The sequence below is a fragment of the Marmota marmota genome, unplaced genomic scaffold, assembly GCF_001458135.2.
Source record: "Marmota marmota marmota unplaced genomic scaffold, marMar, whole genome shotgun sequence".
Lineage (NCBI taxonomy): Eukaryota > Metazoa > Chordata > Mammalia > Rodentia > Sciuridae > Marmota > Marmota marmota.
In genome coordinates this window covers 2803945-2822002 of record NW_025999842.1, presented here as the reverse complement: position 1 = coordinate 2822002, position 18058 = coordinate 2803945, and the positions used below count along the sequence as shown (strand labels likewise).

The window sequence follows — 18058 nt, the reverse complement described above, 5'->3', positions numbered from 1 at the left end:
CTTAATAAGGTGAGAGTTAAAAAGACCTCCTTAGATGATACTTAATCTGATTCCTAAAGAAAGCAGTGGTCAGGTGAAGAGGAAGTCTGTTTAGGTAAGGAGAACACCATTTGCAACGATGCTGTGGTGGACAGGAACTTTGTTCTTGTGACAAACTGAGAGAAACCAGTGTGATCAGCAAGAGACATTAGAAGGGAATAGAATTAAAAGTGGTTAGGAACCAGATTATGCCAAACCATGCAAGACACTTTAAGGCTTGTTTTGCTTGCAAACAATGGAAACCTTTGGCTGACTTGAAAGGAAAGAAACGGGGGTAGTTATTGCAAGTATGATATTGGGTTGGCTTTTAGATGGAAGGAAAGTTGAACAATCAGCACTGTGCAAAGCAGAGACTGGGCAGCTCCAGAGATCTTGGAGGGGGTATGTTGTATGGCAAGTACTGCTCTTAAACTTGAGCCAAAGCTGTCTCTGTCACAGGTCCTGTCCTTTGGAGGGTCCTGCTTTGGTCTCCCTAGCTATGCCCCTCTGCATGGAACAAGGGGTTCTCAGGGCCAAGGGTAAATGCCTACACTACGGCTACACCCACTCTCTAGCCTATAGCTTGTACCTGTGATTCAGTCTTCTGTCCAAAGGTTTCATACCTACTTTTGTAATTTGTGGGGCTCTTTTCCTCCAGAGGGTAAAAGATTCACTGAAGGTAAGGCCCTGGAAATAGTCATTAAGAGGTGCTTATGTTTGAAGATAAGATGTGAAGACTGAGATAAGCTGGTTCTCTAATATATTGAAGCATTGCAGGTCCTCAATACATTGCCAATCAATGAATGAACAGTATTAAGCTGAAGGGGTATACTGGCATGCATATAGGATCTTTCAGAGTCAGAAGAAGCCAACAGCTGAAAGAGAAGGGCATTTGTTTCAGAACTTTTAGGAATTGAAAAAGTGAATTTGAATTGACCTTCCAGATTTTTATGAAAGACAAAATATATCTTACTTAATGTATTGTAAGCTTAATTTATGACTTTTAAACATTTTGAAGTATGGTGTATTGGCCTCCATTTGTATTTTTCACCCTGGGTCCTGCAAATATTAGGGGTGGGTCTCAGTGTGGAGTTTTTCTAAGATTCTTTCTTATATTGTGTAGATTCAGGGACTAACTTCAGTTCTTGTCATCTTTGAGACTCAGGCTTCATATATCCAGGAAAGAAAAATCAGTTGAGGGCAAGGCCACATGAAATATACACTGTTTTAGTCAGTTTCTACATCATCATTGTGACTAAAATGCACAGTGAGAAAACTTAGAGAAGGGAAAGTTTATTTGGGGCTCCTGGTTTCAGAGGTCTCAGTCCGTAGACAGCTGGCTTCATTGCTCTGTGCCCAAGGTGAGGCAGAGTATCAAAGGAAAAGGGCATGGCAGAGGGGAGCTGCTCAGCTCATGGTGGGGTCAGGAAGTATGGGGGAGAGGGGGCCAGAAGGAAGAGGATCCCTTCTAGGGTACTGTCCCAGTGAACTACTTCCTCCAGCCATGCTCCACCTGCCTACAGTTACCATCCAGTAAGTCTATTCAAACTAAGATGGACTGATTAGGTTATAGCTCTCATAATTGAATCACTTCACATCTGAGTACTCCTGCATCAACAGGAGCTTTTGGGGAAACCTCATACCCAAACCATAACAGACACCAAGATTAGGAGAAAATTCTGAGTATTGAATAGCTCTAGGTATGTGTTTTAAGAATTTTCAAGTTTATTCTGAAACCGGTACAAATTATTAAAATGTTTTGAAGGGGAAGGTGACATGGTTCCATCTGAGTTTTGAAAGGATCCCATTAGTTTCTTTTGGAGAATAGACTGGAAAGCACCAGCAGTGGTTGTTGTGGGGCTCCTAGGAAGTTATTGAAGTAGTGCAGGTAAGTTGGCTTGGACAAGAGTCTTGGGTGGTGGCAGTGGACGTGGAAAGAAATTGACAGAGACATGTTCAGAAATATAATCAACAGAAATTGCTGAATCATTGATTGTAGAAGGAGAATAAGAGGGTGATGTCAAGTATTTATCCTAAATTTCCAGCTTAGGTAAGAAGACTGACACAAAGCTAACATGAAGAGCTACATTCTTTTTTGAATCCACCTCGATTAAAGTTTTGTCTTTACCATTTCTGCCAAACTCTCCTTATCTAGGCCATCAGGGAATTCCATATAGTCAGATTAGTAGTTAATTCTCATTTATCTTCTTACCCTTCTATTAGGAGAACTGGACTGAGCTGGTCACTCTCTTTAAATCACTTTCTTAGGCTGTAATGGAATCTTCCCTTCAGGTTTTTTCATCTCATCTGCTGTTCCTTCTTAGGCTATTTTGCTAGAGCTTTCTCAAATTGCAATATTCAAATACTAGAGGAACTTCCTGAGTCCTTGGAATATTTCTTTTCTTTATTTTTGTCCATAGGTAAGTTTATTGAGTCCTGGCTTTAAATTCAACCAGCTACTTGCAAATTTATTATTCCCTTCCTAACTTCTGTGAACTATAGACTTACAGCCCACACTGCTGCCCAAATCTACTACTTCCTCAGTTTTCCCACTCCTTCCATATTTGATAGCTTTCTTCTCAGGCCCAAAACTATGAAGTCATCCTTGATCCCTTTCTTTCATGCCCACATCTGATTCATCAGAAAATCCTGACAGCATGCTCTTTGAAACATATTCAGAATACACCTGAGTCCCACAACCTGCTCTGTCCCAGCCACTACCACCTCTCACCTGGAAAAGCGCAGCAGCTTCCAAGTAGCAGGTACACTTATTCCAGTCCAGCCAATCCCCTCCACGGTGGTCTTTCCAAAGAAGAAAAGAAGCCAGTCATCTTTCTTTTAAAAATCTGCTGCCATTTTATGTTGGATAAAAAATCAAAGCCCTTATCAAGACCTACCTGACTCCATATTATTTGACTGTCTGTTACCTCACTAATGTCATCTCTGATCACCTGTATGTTTCTCTGCAGTAGCTACAAAAGGCCTCACAGATATTACCTCAAAGACCCGCATCTGCTTCCACTTCAGGATATTTCAATTACTGTTTTGTGTGTCAGAAATAACAATTGCTTCAGCTATCCACATTGCTTTCTCTTTCACATTTGTTCAGATCTTTGCTACCAAACCATTTTATTAGTAGGGCTTTCCAGACTCCCCTTTTACAACCAAAAACTCACGACCCTCCGACCATCACCATCACCATCTTCTTATTCTGATTTATTTCTATTCACATCACTTACCACCATCAGACCTGTTGATGATCTCTCTCCTTTCCCTAGAATGCAAGCTGTAAGTTCACTGGGATTTCGTCTCTGTTTTACCCCAGCAGCGGTGCCCAAGTTGCCTGCTACAAGTGTAAGAGTACTGACTAGTTTTGAAAAGAAGAAAGTTCAGACGTTAGTGCAAAGGTGACGAAGGCAGAACTGAAAGAAGGATTTGGGATAAGATGAGGAAACTGCAAGGCTGGAAAAGTGAGACTAAATTTTTATGTGGGGGATTCTTGAACAAAAAAAAACCCAGAATAAAGCAAAGTTTAATAGGAAAAATGTGATATTTTCCAAATTTTGCCCAGGGCAGACTCAGCCTGACTCATACTTAGATTTTTGACTTCCAAAACATGTCCTTTGACCACTGACCACTCACTGAAGACATAATGCAGCTGGGTCTGATGTTTAGAAGTTTTGTGGCCTGGAAATTTCAAATGATAAATGGCTAATCTTACCATAAAATAAACAAGATGCATCTTAAAATAGCTTTTAAATACATGGAATCTCATATGCTCTCTGATTAGGCTTGATAAGGTCTTGGGAAAATAATTTCAGCCCAACAGAGAAAAGAACTACAAGTTGGGTCATTCAAGATTGATTTGTTGGTCTGCATAATTCAAGCACTTTATTAAAAAATAAATATTTTTGGTGACTAAGTTGAAAGATTTATGAGACAATGATATCAGTATTGGTGTATGAATGAAAAATGCTGTAAGAGGAAATAGAGATTAAGAACTTGATAAAGTTTGGCATTATTTTATTCTTTCCACATAAATATGGGGATGCAGGGCTTGTAGTATGCACCATCCTGTTACTGTGTCCATCGTGTGCTATACAACTATTTCTGGGTATGATAAAGACCCAACAAGGGTTGATTGGAGCTGATGGTAGTTTTCTCCATGAGAAAAGAGAAGTTTCTTGAAGTTTTGTGGTTGTTGAGCTTGCCTTATTCGCTTGAACATTATTGTCTTGTTTATTTATCCTGTCCCCATGCCTCTAATCAGTTAACATTTTTTTTTGCAGTCTTTCCATCCTCTCTCACATCATTCCTCTTCTTCCATCCTCACTGCTGCTGCCTGTTTAAGTCAACTTCTAGGGGTTCTGCAACCACATCTCCTTGCATCTAAGCTCTCCTGGTGCTTCATGTCTTCGTTAACATAAAGACTTTTCATTGACTTTATTTTAGCTAGTCTGGTAAGTGTGAAATGGTATTTCTTTTTTCTTTTTTTAAAATTTTTTTAATTGTTGGTGTACCTTTATTTTTTATTTGTATGTGGTGGTGAGGATCGAACTCAGTGCCTCACACATGCTAGGCAAGTGCTCTGCCACTGAGTCACAACCCTAGCCCGTGAAATGCTATTTCATTGTGCTCATAATTTGAGTTTCTTGAGTGATTGGTGATCGTTAGCTTCTTTTTTATACTTATTTGCCATTTGGATATCCTTTTGTAAAATGCCTTTGAAATATCTTGCTCATTTTTCTATTAGATTGTCTGTCTGATTACTTTTAAAGACCTTTTTCAGTATTATGGATCAAAGCTCTTTGTTGATTGTGTGTATGGTAAAGAGCCTCTCCCAGTCTGTGGCTTATTTGTTCACTCTCTTAATGGAGTCTTTTGCAAAACAAAAATTTACTACTATTAATGCTGTTCAATTTATCAATTTTATCCTTTGTAATTGGAATGTTCTATGACCTGGTTAGGAAATAAAACAATGTCCTCTACTGTATTCCAGAATCTTTGTCATTATTTTTGCCATATTTATTTATTTATTTATTTATTAGGTGTAGATGGACACAACACAATGCCTTTATTTTTATGTGGTGTTCAGAATCGAACCCAGGTCCTGCCCGTGCTAGGCAAGCGCTCTACCGCTGAGCCACAATCCCAGCCCCTTGTCATCTTTAGATTCATAATACATCTGAATTGATTGTCATGTATGGTGTGAGATTATTTTATATTGTTATTAAATTACAAATGATACTATTAACAAAAGGGGCTTTATGTGCTGACTACTCTTCAGTATCACCTTTAACAAATAGAAATCATGTTTCCATATACATGCTTGTCTTTTTCTTGACTTTCTATTGTTCCATTGGTCGGCTTGTCAAAATGTGCAAAGTCATGCTGGTTTTGTTGTTTTCTTGGAGAGAAAAGAAGTACTTTAAGTCTAGATTTATGTCAAGAAAATACAAATAATAAAATATGTGAAAAATCTGTGTAAATATGTCATGATATATATGTATCACATTTATGGAGGTATAATGTATTGTGAATATAAAATTATATATATGAACATTATATATGTCATATATATTGAGGTATAATTTACATATAGTAAAATTTACCTCTAGCTGTTTAGTTTAGTGAATTTAGACAAATGCCTACAGTTTTGTATCTACACCATAATCAAGATTTCCATTTCCAACATCTCTAAATTTTTCTCAGTCCCCTTCCTGCCAATTTTTCCCCTAGTCTCAGTCCTTGACAAGAACTGATTGCCTCTGTCCCTATAATTTTCATTCTCTTAACAATGTCTTTTTCAGGACAGATAATTTTAATTTGGATGAAGTCCAATTTAACAATTTTTCTTATAGATCATGACTTTGATGTTGTATCTAAGAAATCTTTGTCCAATGTAAATCTTTTCTCCTATTGTTTTATAATTTTAGGTTTTTATGTTTAAGTATATGATCAGTTTTCTTTTTCTTTCTTGTACTGGGGATTGAATCTAGAGGCTCTCAACAGTAGCCACATCCCCATCTTTTTATATATTTTATTTGGGGACAGGGTCTTGCTTATTTGCTTAGGCCCTCGCTAAGTTGCTGAGGTTGGCTTTGAACTCACAATCCTCCTTGCCTCAGCCTCCCTAGCTGCTGGGGTTATAGGCCTGCACCACTGCAGTCAGCATATGATCAGTTTCAAGTTAATTTTGTGTATGATATGAAGTAAGTCAAGTCATATGTAGAATGTGTATATAGGTCTTTCCAATATACTTTTTATTTCTTTAAGTTAAATAGTATAATCATTATTCCAAAAATTAAATGGTAGTACAGGTATATATAATATAATTTAGGTACAATGTGTGGTTCTGTTTCTATTAAATAACCATATTAAGAGTTTTTCTTCTATTTAATAAACATTTAGTTGTGTTTTAGTTGAACACAAAACCATCCTTGTATCACCACTGGTAACTGATAATAGCTCTTTCCCCTATATTTTTAAAAATCAGCATGCCATTTTGTGCAAAAAATGTCCTCCTGGAATTTTAGTGGAATTGCACTGATTTTATAGACCAGTTTAGGGAGGGTTAACATCTTCACATTATGGAATCATTCAAACCACAAGGCCACTGGATCTCTCCATTTATTTATAGTTTTAATTTATCAGTTTTATAGTTTTCAACATATAGATTCTGTATACATTTTTGTAAGATTAATATCTAAATAGTTCATGCTTTTTGGTGGTGCTTCAAATGTTACTTTTTAAAGTTTTATGTTCAGTTATTCTTGCTAGCATGTAGAAATACAATTAATTTTCTTTTGATACTGGCCTTAACTATTTCCCCAAAAAACTTATTTCATTGCTTTTAAACATTCTTTAGAATTTTTTTTTAATAGACGATTGTGATAATTTGTATCTGAAGTGTCACCCAAGGGCTCATATATTGAAAGGTTGGTCCTCACTAGAGTAATTTTCATAGGTAGGACCTACTTGAAGGGAAGGCGGTCCTCAGGAGTGTGTCTTTAGGGTCTATATCTTGTTCTTGGCCTCTTTCTTTCCCTGCTCTCTAGCCATCATGAGGTGAGCCACCCTGCTCCACCTTGACCTCCTGCCCTGATATTTTGCCTCACTGCAGGTCCATAGTAATGGAACCAGTTGGCCGTAGACTGGGACCTCTGACACCATAAACCAAAACCAATCTTTCCTTCTTTAAATTGTTTTGTTGAGGTATTTTATCACAACAATGAAAAGCTGATAAATATAATAATTAGCCTGTGAATAGAGACAGTGTGATTTCTTCTTTTAGTGGAATTGCACAATTTTCAAGACACCTATTGTACACAGAATATTTTTACACTATTCATGTCTTATACATGTATTTAGGGTAATGATATCTAACTCATTCCACCATCATTCCTACCCCCTTACCCCCTCCTTTCCCCTCCCTCCCCTTTGCCCTATCTAAAGTTCCTCCTTTGCTCCCATGCTCCCCGCCTCCAATTGCCATTATGCCCTGTGTGTCCTCATAAAAACAAATAAACAAAAAAAAAAATAAAAAATAAAAAATAAAACAAACAAAAAAACCCCCGAAACACCACTGGGCTTTTGTTTTTTTTGGGGGGGAATTGCTTCACTTAGCATTATATTCTCTAACTTATCCATTTCCCTCCAAATGCCATGATTTTATTCTCTTTTAATGCTGAGTAATGTTCTATTGTGTATATATACCAAAGTTTCCCTATGCATACATCTACTGAAGGGCATCTAGGTCAGTTCCATAAATAAGCTATTGTAAATTGTGCTTCTATAAACATTGATATGGCTCTGTCCCTGTAGTATGCTGTTTTTAAGTCCTTTGGGTATAGACCGAGGAGAGGGATAGCTGGGTCAAATGGTGGTTCCCCCAGTTTTCCAAGGAATCTCCATACTGCTTTCCATATTGGCTGCACCAATTTGCAGTCCCATCAGCAATGTCTGTGTGTGCCTTTTCCCCCACATCCTCGCCAACACTTATTGCTGTTTATATTCTTAATAGCTGCCATTCTGACTGGAGTGAGATGAAATCTTACAATAGTTTTGATTTGCATTTCTCTAATTGCTAGAGATGTTGAACATTTTTTCATATGTTTGTTGATTGATTATATATCATCTTCTGAGAGGTGTCTGTTCAGTTCCTTGGCCCATTTATTGATTGGTTTTTTTTTGTGTGTGTGTGTTAAGGTTTTTGAGTGCTTTATATATTCTAGAGATTAGTGCTCTATCTGATGTGCTTGTGGTAAAGATTTGCTCCCATTCTGTAGGCACTCTATTCACCTCACTGATTGTTTCTTTTGCCGAAAAGAAGCTTTTCAGTTTGAATCTATCCCATTTATTGATTCTTGGCTTTAATTATTGTGCTATAAGAGTCTTATTAAGAAAGTTGGGGCCTAATCCAACATGATGGAGATTTGGACCTAACTTTTTCTTCCATTAGGCACAAGGTCTCTGGTTTAATTCCTTGGTCCTTGATCCACTTTGAGTTGAGTTTTGTGCATGGTGAGAGATAGAGGTTTAAATTCATTTTGTTACATGTGGATTTCCAGTTTTCCCAGCACCATTTTTTCCTCCAATGTACATTTTTGACGCTTTTGTTTAATATAAGATAACTGTAGTTATGTGGGTTAGTCTCTGTGTTCTCTATTCTGTACCATTGGTCTATATGTCTATTTTGGTGCCAATACCAGGCTGTTTTGTTACTATTGCTCTGTAGTATAGTTTGAGGTCTGGAATAGTAATACTACCAGCTTCACTCTTCTTGCTAAGGATTGCCTTGGCTATTCTGGGTCTCTTATTTTTCTTGATGAATTTCATGATTGATTTTTCTAATTCTGTGAGGAATGTCATTGGGATTTTGATTGGCATTACATTGAATTTGTGTGTGCTTTTAGTAGTATGGTAATTTTGACAATATTAATTCTGCCTATCCAAAAATAAGGTAGATCTTTCCATCTTTTATGGTCTTCTTTAATATCTTTCTTTAGCATGCTATAGTTTTGATTATAGAGGTCTTTCACCTCTTTTGTTAAGTTTATACCCAAGTATTTTATTTTTTTTTGATGCTATTGTAAATGAGGTGATTTTCCTAGTTTCTCTTTAAGAGGATTTGTCACTGATGTACAGAAATGCCTTTGATTTATGAGTGTTGATTTTATATCCTGCCAGTTTGCTAATATATTTATTAGTTCTAGGAGATTTCTGGTGGAATGTTTTGGGTCTTCTAGGTATAGAATCATATCATCTGCAAATAGTACTAATTTGACTTCTTCTTTTCCTATCCATATCTCTTTAATTTCTTTCATCTGTATATTGAGCTAGAGTTTCAAGAACTATGTTAAATAGAAGGGGTGAAAGAGGACATCCCTGTCTTGTTCCAGTTTTTAGAGGGAATGCTTTCAATTTTTCTGCATTTAGAATGATGTTGGCCTGGAGCTTATCATAGATAGCCTTTTCAATGTTGAGATATGTTCCTGTTATCCCTAGTTTTTCTAGCATTTTGAACATGGAGCGATGCTGTATTTTATCAAATGTTTTCTCTGCATCTATTGAGATGATCATATGATTTTTATCTTTGAGTCTGTTGATGTGATGAATTACATTTATTGATTTCCTTATGTTGAAACAACCTTGCATCTTTGGGATTAACTGTACTTGATCATGCTGCACTATCTTTTTAATATGTTTTTGTATTCAACTTGCCAGAATTTTATTGAGAGTTTTTGCATCAATATTCATTAGCGATATTGGTCTGAAGTTTTCTTTCTTTGATGTGTCTTTGTCTGGTTTTGGAATCAGGGTGACATTGGCCTCATAGAATGTATTTGGAAGTGTTCCCTCTTTTTCTATTTCATGAAATAGTTTGAGAAGTATTGGTGTTAGTTCTTCTTTAAAGGTCTCTTAGAACTCAGCTGTGTATCCATCCAGTCCTGGGATTTTCTTGATTGGTAGCCTTCTGATGGTGTCCTCTATTTCCTTGCTTGAAATTGATCTGTTTAAATTGTGTATGCCATCCTGATTTAGTTTGGGCATATCATATGCCTCTTAGAAATTTGTCAGTGCCTCGATATTTTCTATTTTATTGGAGTACAGTTTTTCAAAATAACTTCTAATTATCTTCTATATTTCTGTAGCGTTTGTCATAATGTTTCCTTTTTCATCACAGATGTTAGTAATTTGAGTTTTCTTTCTCCTTTACTTCATTAGCATGGCTAATAGTTTATCAATTTTATTTATTTTTCCGAAGACCCACCTTTTTTGTTTTGTCAATTTTTCCAGTTTTTTTTTTTTGTTTCAATTTCATTGATTTCAGCTCTGATTTAAATTATTTCCTGTCTTCTACTGCTTTTGGTGTTGATTTGTTCTTGTTTGTCTAGGGTTTTGAGATGTAATGTTAAGTCATTTACTTATTGACTTTTTCTTCTTTTAAGGAACAAACTCCATGCAATAAACTTTCCTCTTAGAACTACCTTCATAATGTCCCAGAGATTTTGATATGTTCTATCAGTGTTCATTTACCTCTGAGAATTTTTTAATCTCCTCCTTGATATCTTTTCCAACCCATTTTTCATTAAATAGAATATTATGTAGTCTCCAGATGTTGGAGTAGCTTTTATTTTTTATTTTACCATTGATTTATAATTTCATTCCATTGTGGTCTGATAGAGTGCAGGGTAGTAGCTCTACTTTTTTGTATTTACTAAGATTTGCTTTGTGGCATAGTATATGGTCTATTTTAGAGAAGGATCCATGTGCTGCTGAGAAGAAAGTGTATTTGCTTGTTGATGGCTAATGTACTCTATATATGTCAGTTAAGCGTAACTTATTGATTGTATTATTGAGTTCTATAGTTTCTTTGTTTAGCTTTTGTTTGGAAGATCTATCCAGTGGTGAAAAGGTGTGTTAAAGTCACCCAGAATTATTGTGTTGTGGTCTATTTGATTCGTGAACTTGAGAAGAGTTTGATTGATGAATGTAGGCGCTCCACTATTTGTGACATATATATTTATAATTGTTATGTCTTGTTGATGTATAGTTTAGTTAAGAAGAATGAAATGTCTGTCTTTATCCCTTTTCATTAACTTTGGTGTGAAGTCTACTTTATTTGATATGAGAATGGAAACCCCTGCTTGTTTACATAGACCATGTGAATGGTATATTTTATCCCAACCTTTCACACCCAATCTGTGGGCATCTTTTCCTATCAGATGAGTATCTCGAAGGCAGTATATATATATATATATATATATATATATATTTAATCCAATCCATCAGCCTATATCTCTTGCTTGGTGAGTTTAGGCCATTAACATTTAGGGTTATCATTGAGACATGAATTGTATTACTGGTCATTTTTGTTTATTTTTGGTATTTCGGTTGTTTGGTTTATCCTTTGGTTGACTTTTACTTTACTGTAGTTCTTACCTTTGCAGATTTTCATTGTTGTTTTTCATTTCCTCCTTGTGGAATATTTTGCCAAGAATGTTTGTAGCACAGACTTTCTTGTTGTAAATTCTTTTAGCTTTTGTTTATCATAGAAGGTTTTAATTTTATTACCAAATTTGAAGCTTGATTTTGCTGGATAGAAGATTTTTGGTTGGCATTCATTATTTTTAGAGCTTTGTATATGTTGTTCCAAGATCTCCTGGCATTGAGAGTCTGGGTTGAAAAATCTGTGGAGATCTGAATTGGTCTTACCTTAGAGGTAATCTGATTTTTCTCTCTTGTGGCCTTTAAAATTCTATCCTTATTCTGTATGCTAGGCATTTTCATTATAATATGTCTTGGTGTAGATCTGTTGTAATTTTGTACATTTGGTGTCTTATAGGCCTCTTGTGTTTGATTTTTACAATTCATTCTTTATGCTTGGGAAATTTTCTGATATCATTTCATTGAAGAAATTGTACATTCCTTTGGTTTCAATCTCTGAAGTTTCCTCTATCCCAATAAATCTTAAGTTTGGCCTTTTGATGGTATCCCAAAATTCTTGGATGTTCTGTTCATGGTTTCTTACCATCTTCACTTTCAGGTCAAATTTGTTTTCAAGATTGTATATTTTGTCTTCCTGTCTGAGGTCTAGTCTGTTGGTGAATATTGTTTCTTTTATTTTGAGGATTTCTGGTTTTTTTTTTCAGTATCACTATCTCTTTCTTGAAGTAATCTCTTGCAACCTGTATTTGCTCGCTTATCTCTTTGTTGGTATGATTGATTTTTGCCTATATCTGCTTACTTGGGTCATTTTTTAATTCCCAAATAATTTTAGTTATGTGTATTCTGAACTCCTTCTCTGACATTTCACCTACTTCACTATCTATGGTTTCTATTGTTGTAGTGTCTTGCTTTATTTGGGGCACTTTCCTCCCTTGTTTTTTCATGATGTCTATGTGTCTTCCTCTCTTGCAGTGTAGATCTGAGGTATTACAGCTTCTGCCCTATTGTCTTATAGCATGCCTACAGGTTACCAATACCTCACTTTTAAGGGCAAGATCAATATTATAGCACTCAATGTTCCCAACATGCAGCCATATATCAGTTAGCTTCTATTTTTACATTTATAGTTTTGTCAGTATAAATAGAAATGATAAGTTTAGTTATCTTCTACCATACAGTCAATAGGTTTTTGTAATGGTTTATAGTTTCTGATGGTGGAAGTGAGGGTTGGGGGTTTGGCTGAGATGTTTATGAGTTAGGATATGAGAATATAGATGTATTAGGTTATATGGGAGAGGATAATCATAGAAAGTTTGCTGTTAGTAGGAGGAACAAGAGATAGGCAACCCCAATGCAAGACTCCCTGTTACCTCAGCAACAGAATAACTATTAGCATCCCTTGTAGAGAAACCTCTGGTATAGCCAGTCCACAGGGACCTTGGTGACATCTTCCTAAGTCCTTATTGTAGTCTCTTGTTAGAAGCGGCGATATCCCAGTTTTGTGGTGGTGGCAGCCTCAAGCCTGTATGTTTCTTGATGTTGGGCTGTGGATCCATGCTTTGATGAACAAGGAATCCCAGTGTGGGGTAGATCTCCACGTGGGTGCAGGGTGGCTCTGCAGTGGGTGTGGGGTGAGTGGGTGGACTCTGCCGCTGGAACTCGAGGCCTGAGTTTGGGTTTTGTTGTTGATACACTTCTCTTCAGCATGCCACACACAATTTTGAATGATGAACAGGGATAGAACAGAGTTAATGTAGGATGTGATGATTATGAAAGAGGGGGAGAGAAAATGGAAGTAAAAAATTAATGGAAGAATGAAAGAACAATAGAGATTGACTGTTAGCAGAATAAAATAGAGAAAGAGAAGAGAAACAGATAAGTGAGAGAAAAAATATGTAAAATAAAATTTTTAAAATTAAAAATAAAATAAAACAAAACTGAAACATACTAATTAAACATCCTAATCATCAAATACTGACCCATGAAAAATAAGTGCCTTCAAAAAATGATAGAAATGAGAAAAAAAATAACAAATATGAATATGTATAAGTGTCCAGGAACCATTCTGGTTACAATTTAACAGAGAACAGAAAAAGAAAACAGATGAAGAAACATTAAAAAAAATCTTGATGAAAAACTAAAGAAGTGTTTGCATTGGCATTCAAAAGATTCTTGGCTTCCCTTCTCAGCAGTGTTAGTTGGTGTTCTTGGAGTGTGAGAAGAGATCCTATAGGTGGAGTTCCTGGAGGCAGGGTTTAGGCTTAGGTTGGCTCCAGGGCTTGTTTTTTTTTTTTTTTTGGTGATTAGTGATCAGTCTAAAGATTTGAAATCAGCACACCTTCAGGTCCCAGCAGGTGCTGGTCTGTGCTGGGAGATAGCACCCAGGGATCTTCTCTGGGTTCCACTTGTGTGGCAGAGGAGTCAATCCTTAGGCTCCTCTATTATCCATGGAAACTGCATTTCAGTCTCCAAACTCAATCACTTCTGTCCCTTCCCTTTTGAATTCCTGGATGAAAGCATCTCTCCCAATTAGTCCTGCAAGCAGTTGGTTTGGAGGGGAAGCAGGGAGCCTGGTGGAATTTCCCATCTTCCATGTTTGATTTTTCCCCTGTTCATTAGGCACACTCTATGTCTTATGGTGTGGCTTTGCCAGGCCTGTATTTTGGGCCAAACTCGGACTTGTGGAAATTGGCTCCCCTAGCTGCTGCCCCAACACCTCAACTGCAAAATAGTTCCTCCCTCTTTTCTCTGGAGGCTGCTGGGGAGATGAGGTTTCTTGCACAGTGCAATGCCTTTCAGATTAGTCCTACAAGGTCTTTGATCTCTGATCTCTCCATACTCAGGTGTTCTTCATGCCTCCTAAAAATACAGGTTTCTTTAATCCCCTTATCCTTCTACTTTGTGGGGGTGCTGCTGGTGTTGTTGGCAGTGGCAGCAGCTGCAGTGCAGTGTGGATTTCTTCCTTATTTTATTGTATTCCACCTCCTGATTCCCTGATCTGCTTTGAATGTCCAGAATTAATTCCCATGAAAGACACCCCCCCACACACACATACCTTCTTTCCACCCACCTTGATGAGAAACTGCCTAATTACTTTCTTTGTTTCATGCCACCGAGCAACCAGGAAAGCAACCTCCTTTATTCTGCCATATTGAAACCCTTCTCTCATACTTCACATTCTATAGAGTGAGTTCAGCTTCACTTAAGTCCTTTTTTGGTCACTTTTATTAAGTCCTGTGCTCTTTTTTTTTTTTAACAATAGCTTTATTTTATTCATTTATTTTATGTGGTGCTGAGATTTGAACCCAGGGCCTCACACATGCTAATCAAGTGCTCTACCACTGAGTCACAACCAGCCCCGTGTCCTGTACTCTTGACCTTATTGAACTAGTTTTAAAAAATATGTGATCACATTGAAAATAACACAGGTAAGTGGTACCTCTTTGAGAATATTTTTTTAAAAAACTCTCTCCTGTTTGGGTGTTCTGTACTTACTCTGCATATATAACCCACTCTTCACTGTCATATAGGTGTCAAATGAGATCCCCACAAACATTCCTTTCAGAATGGGGAGAGACATTAAAAACTATCTAGTGTATGTGCTTCAATCACAGAAGTAGAACTGCTCACATTCATACCATTGAAAGGCTTATCTGGATTAAATCTCAGTGTTCGTCACATCTTACCTTCTTTAAGAAGAAAAAAATCATAGGACATATTCCCATAAATGCCAAAAGAGCCTTTGACAAAATTCAGGATTTATTTTGAATTTAATGTCCAAGAGGAATTCTAGGTATACTTTTTTAGCATACCTTTTTGTATGTGTACCTTAGTTCTAAATTCAGCTCCTTACATAATTCTAGAGTAATATCCATGTGATTAGCAACAAGACAAGAATGCTTATTATTTTTACTATTTACTATACATGAGACTTTAACCAATTTGATTAAATATGAGAAACTAAAGTCATGAAAACAGGTAAAGAAGAAATAATGAGTTTTGATTTGTAGAATATATGATGAAATATCTGGAAAATCCTAGAGATTCAAGGGTTTTGAACACAAATAATAATTTAGAAAGTTAGTAGTATATAAAACTAACATCCAGAAGTAAATCACCTTTCTATATCCAATAGTAAACAGAAGACATAATGATAGAAATAATAGCTTAACATGAGATGAATGAAACCTCTAAAAGACAATTATTAAATGTTTCTGTTTTAATCTTTTGCATGGCTGTGACCAAAACACCAAACAAGAACAACTTAGAGGAGGAAAAGTTTATTTGGGGATCATGGTTTCAGAAGTCCATAGATGGCTGACTTCATTGCTATGGGCCCAAGGTGGGGGAAGGGTCAGAAGGAAAGCTGCTCAGCTCATAGTGGGATCAGGAAGCAGAGAAAGTGAAGTATCAATGACAAAACATAAACCCCAAAGGCACAGGCCCAGTGACCTACTTCCTCCAACCCACTCCCTACCTGCAACCTATCATTAACCACTTAATCCATTCATAACTTAATAATCTAATAATTTCACTTGTGAACATTCTTTCCTAGTCTTACACAGAGGTTTTGGGGAATATTCAAACCATAACATATCCAAACCATAACAACTTCTCAAAAACACAAAGGTAAACTTGAACAAATGAAAAGGCATTTCTTATTCTTGCGTAAGATTGTTCAACATCATGATAATGTCATTTTCCCCAGTTAATAAATTTAACACAAATTTAATAAAAATGCAATCTTTTAAAATTGAAAATATTCAGTTTATACCAAAGTCCATATTTAATAATGAATGCACAAGAACGATGAAAAGAGAAGCTATGAGGGGGGAAACTACTCCCATAAGTTGTCAAGACACACTATAGAACTTCTATTGTTAAACAGTGTGGTTGATGGCACATGAATAGATAGATCAGTGAATAGAACAGACAGTCCAGAAGATGACAAAAGTGCATGTGAAAATTGATAATGAGACAAAGATAATATCTCAAATTACTGGGAAAAAAGATGAACTTATAGATAAATGGTCTTATGAGAAATGGACGATCTTTGAAAAAAAAAAGAAATCTAATTAGATCTACAGGTCACAACATACCCAAGAATAAATCAAATGGGTCAGTGATCTAAACAAATACCAGAATTTCATACAATATTTTTAAGGGGGAAAGACTTCTTTAAGGGATTCCTAGGTTTCAAATGTACCAGCTGTTGACAAGGAAAATGTCCAAGCCTTGGTGAATGTCTTCTGAATGTCTCTGGGTGTGGAGGGGGTAATTAACTCTAAGGGCACATACTGGCTAGCTGACTTATTGCAGCTATCAGTCTCTCCCACCTACTGTGAGTGCCTTGAGCATACAAATTTGTCTTGATTTATAGGAATTTGTCTTTCTGTTCAATCTTTTAAACAACCAAGAGGTGGCAACTTCAGGCCTGAATAATCCACACTTTGTTGGGGTCTGTAGACCCTATTCCTGGCTGCACTCACCTGCCCTATTAAATTCTGCTCTGTTGTTAATGGAAGTTATCTTCAACTCCATTAATGCCAACTAGCCCTAGATAAGCTTGAAGGCAGAAAAATATTATCATTATAAAAATTGCATAATATGCTATGGCCATGTTAAAATTCTACTCCTCATTGAGAAAACTATTTTTTTTCTGATGTTGCCTCTGAATATTGGTCAAGTGTTACTAATATAGTTTTGAAAACGTTTTTAAAATCACAGAGTAAATGTGATTAGGGCAGTGTAGTACGTAAAATATTGGCTTCTCACAAAGATATTCACATCCTAATCTCCAAAACCTGTGATAATATTGCCTGACTTGGCAAAAAGGACTTTGTCAGTGTATAAAAAGAATTTGAGATTGGGAGATTATCCTGGATTATATAGGTGGGCTCTATCTAATCAGGTAGGTCTTTTCCTAGGTGTGGGTAGAAGCTAGAAAAAGGTAAGGAAATGAATTATCTGGTAGAGACTTCAGTAAATAATGTAGCTTGGGAATCACTTAATTTTGGTTCAAGAGACACACATTGGACTGTAAGATAACAAATTAAAGTTGTTTTAATTTAATGGTAACTAGAAAGCCATAGAAGTGAATCCAGCCAGTGTTTCTCTAAGTATGGCTCCTCAAGGACCTACATTGCAATCAAGTTGCCTTCAGGGCAAGGAAAATCATGGATAAAGGGGACATTACATAATGATAAAAAACTTAATTTTTCAAGAAGACTTAACAATTCTTAATATGTATATTACTAACAATAGAGCATTAAAATATGTGAGATAAAAGCTGATAGATTTGTAGCGAGAAATAGATGAATTCATTATTATAGTTTGAGACTTCAACACACTTCTTTTAGAAATGGACCAATCCAGAAGACAGAAAATCAGGGATGTATTTGAACTTGAGAATACCATCAATCAACTGGATATAATGGGCATCTCTGAGCTACTTCATCCAAAAAACAGCAGAATCCTTGTTTTCTTTAGCTCACATGGAACTTTCACAAAGACAAACCACATTCTGGGCCATAAAACACATCTTAACAAGTTTAAAAGAGTAGAAATTATACAATGTCCACTCTTGACC

At 36.3% G+C, this 18058-nt stretch overlaps 2 long non-coding RNA genes across 2 annotated transcripts in view; one reads left to right on the top strand and one right to left on the bottom strand.

Moving 5' to 3' along the window:
* Window positions 1-1056: 1056 nt before the first annotated feature.
* LOC125611744 lies at window positions 1057-3505 on the bottom strand. Its single transcript, XR_007342476.1, has 3 exons — window positions 3258-3505; window positions 2750-2820; window positions 1057-1928 (listed from the first exon to the last, which is right to left on the bottom strand). It is a non-coding gene; the product is annotated as an uncharacterized LOC125611744 (long non-coding RNA).
* A 623-nt stretch (window positions 3506-4128) lies between these two features.
* Window positions 4129-18058, top strand: part of LOC125610372 — a 93761-nt gene continuing 79831 nt past the window's right edge. The window contains exon 1 of the long non-coding RNA XR_007341219.1: window positions 4129-4478. This is a non-coding gene — a long non-coding RNA (uncharacterized LOC125610372). The remainder of the gene's footprint in view (window positions 4479-18058) is intronic.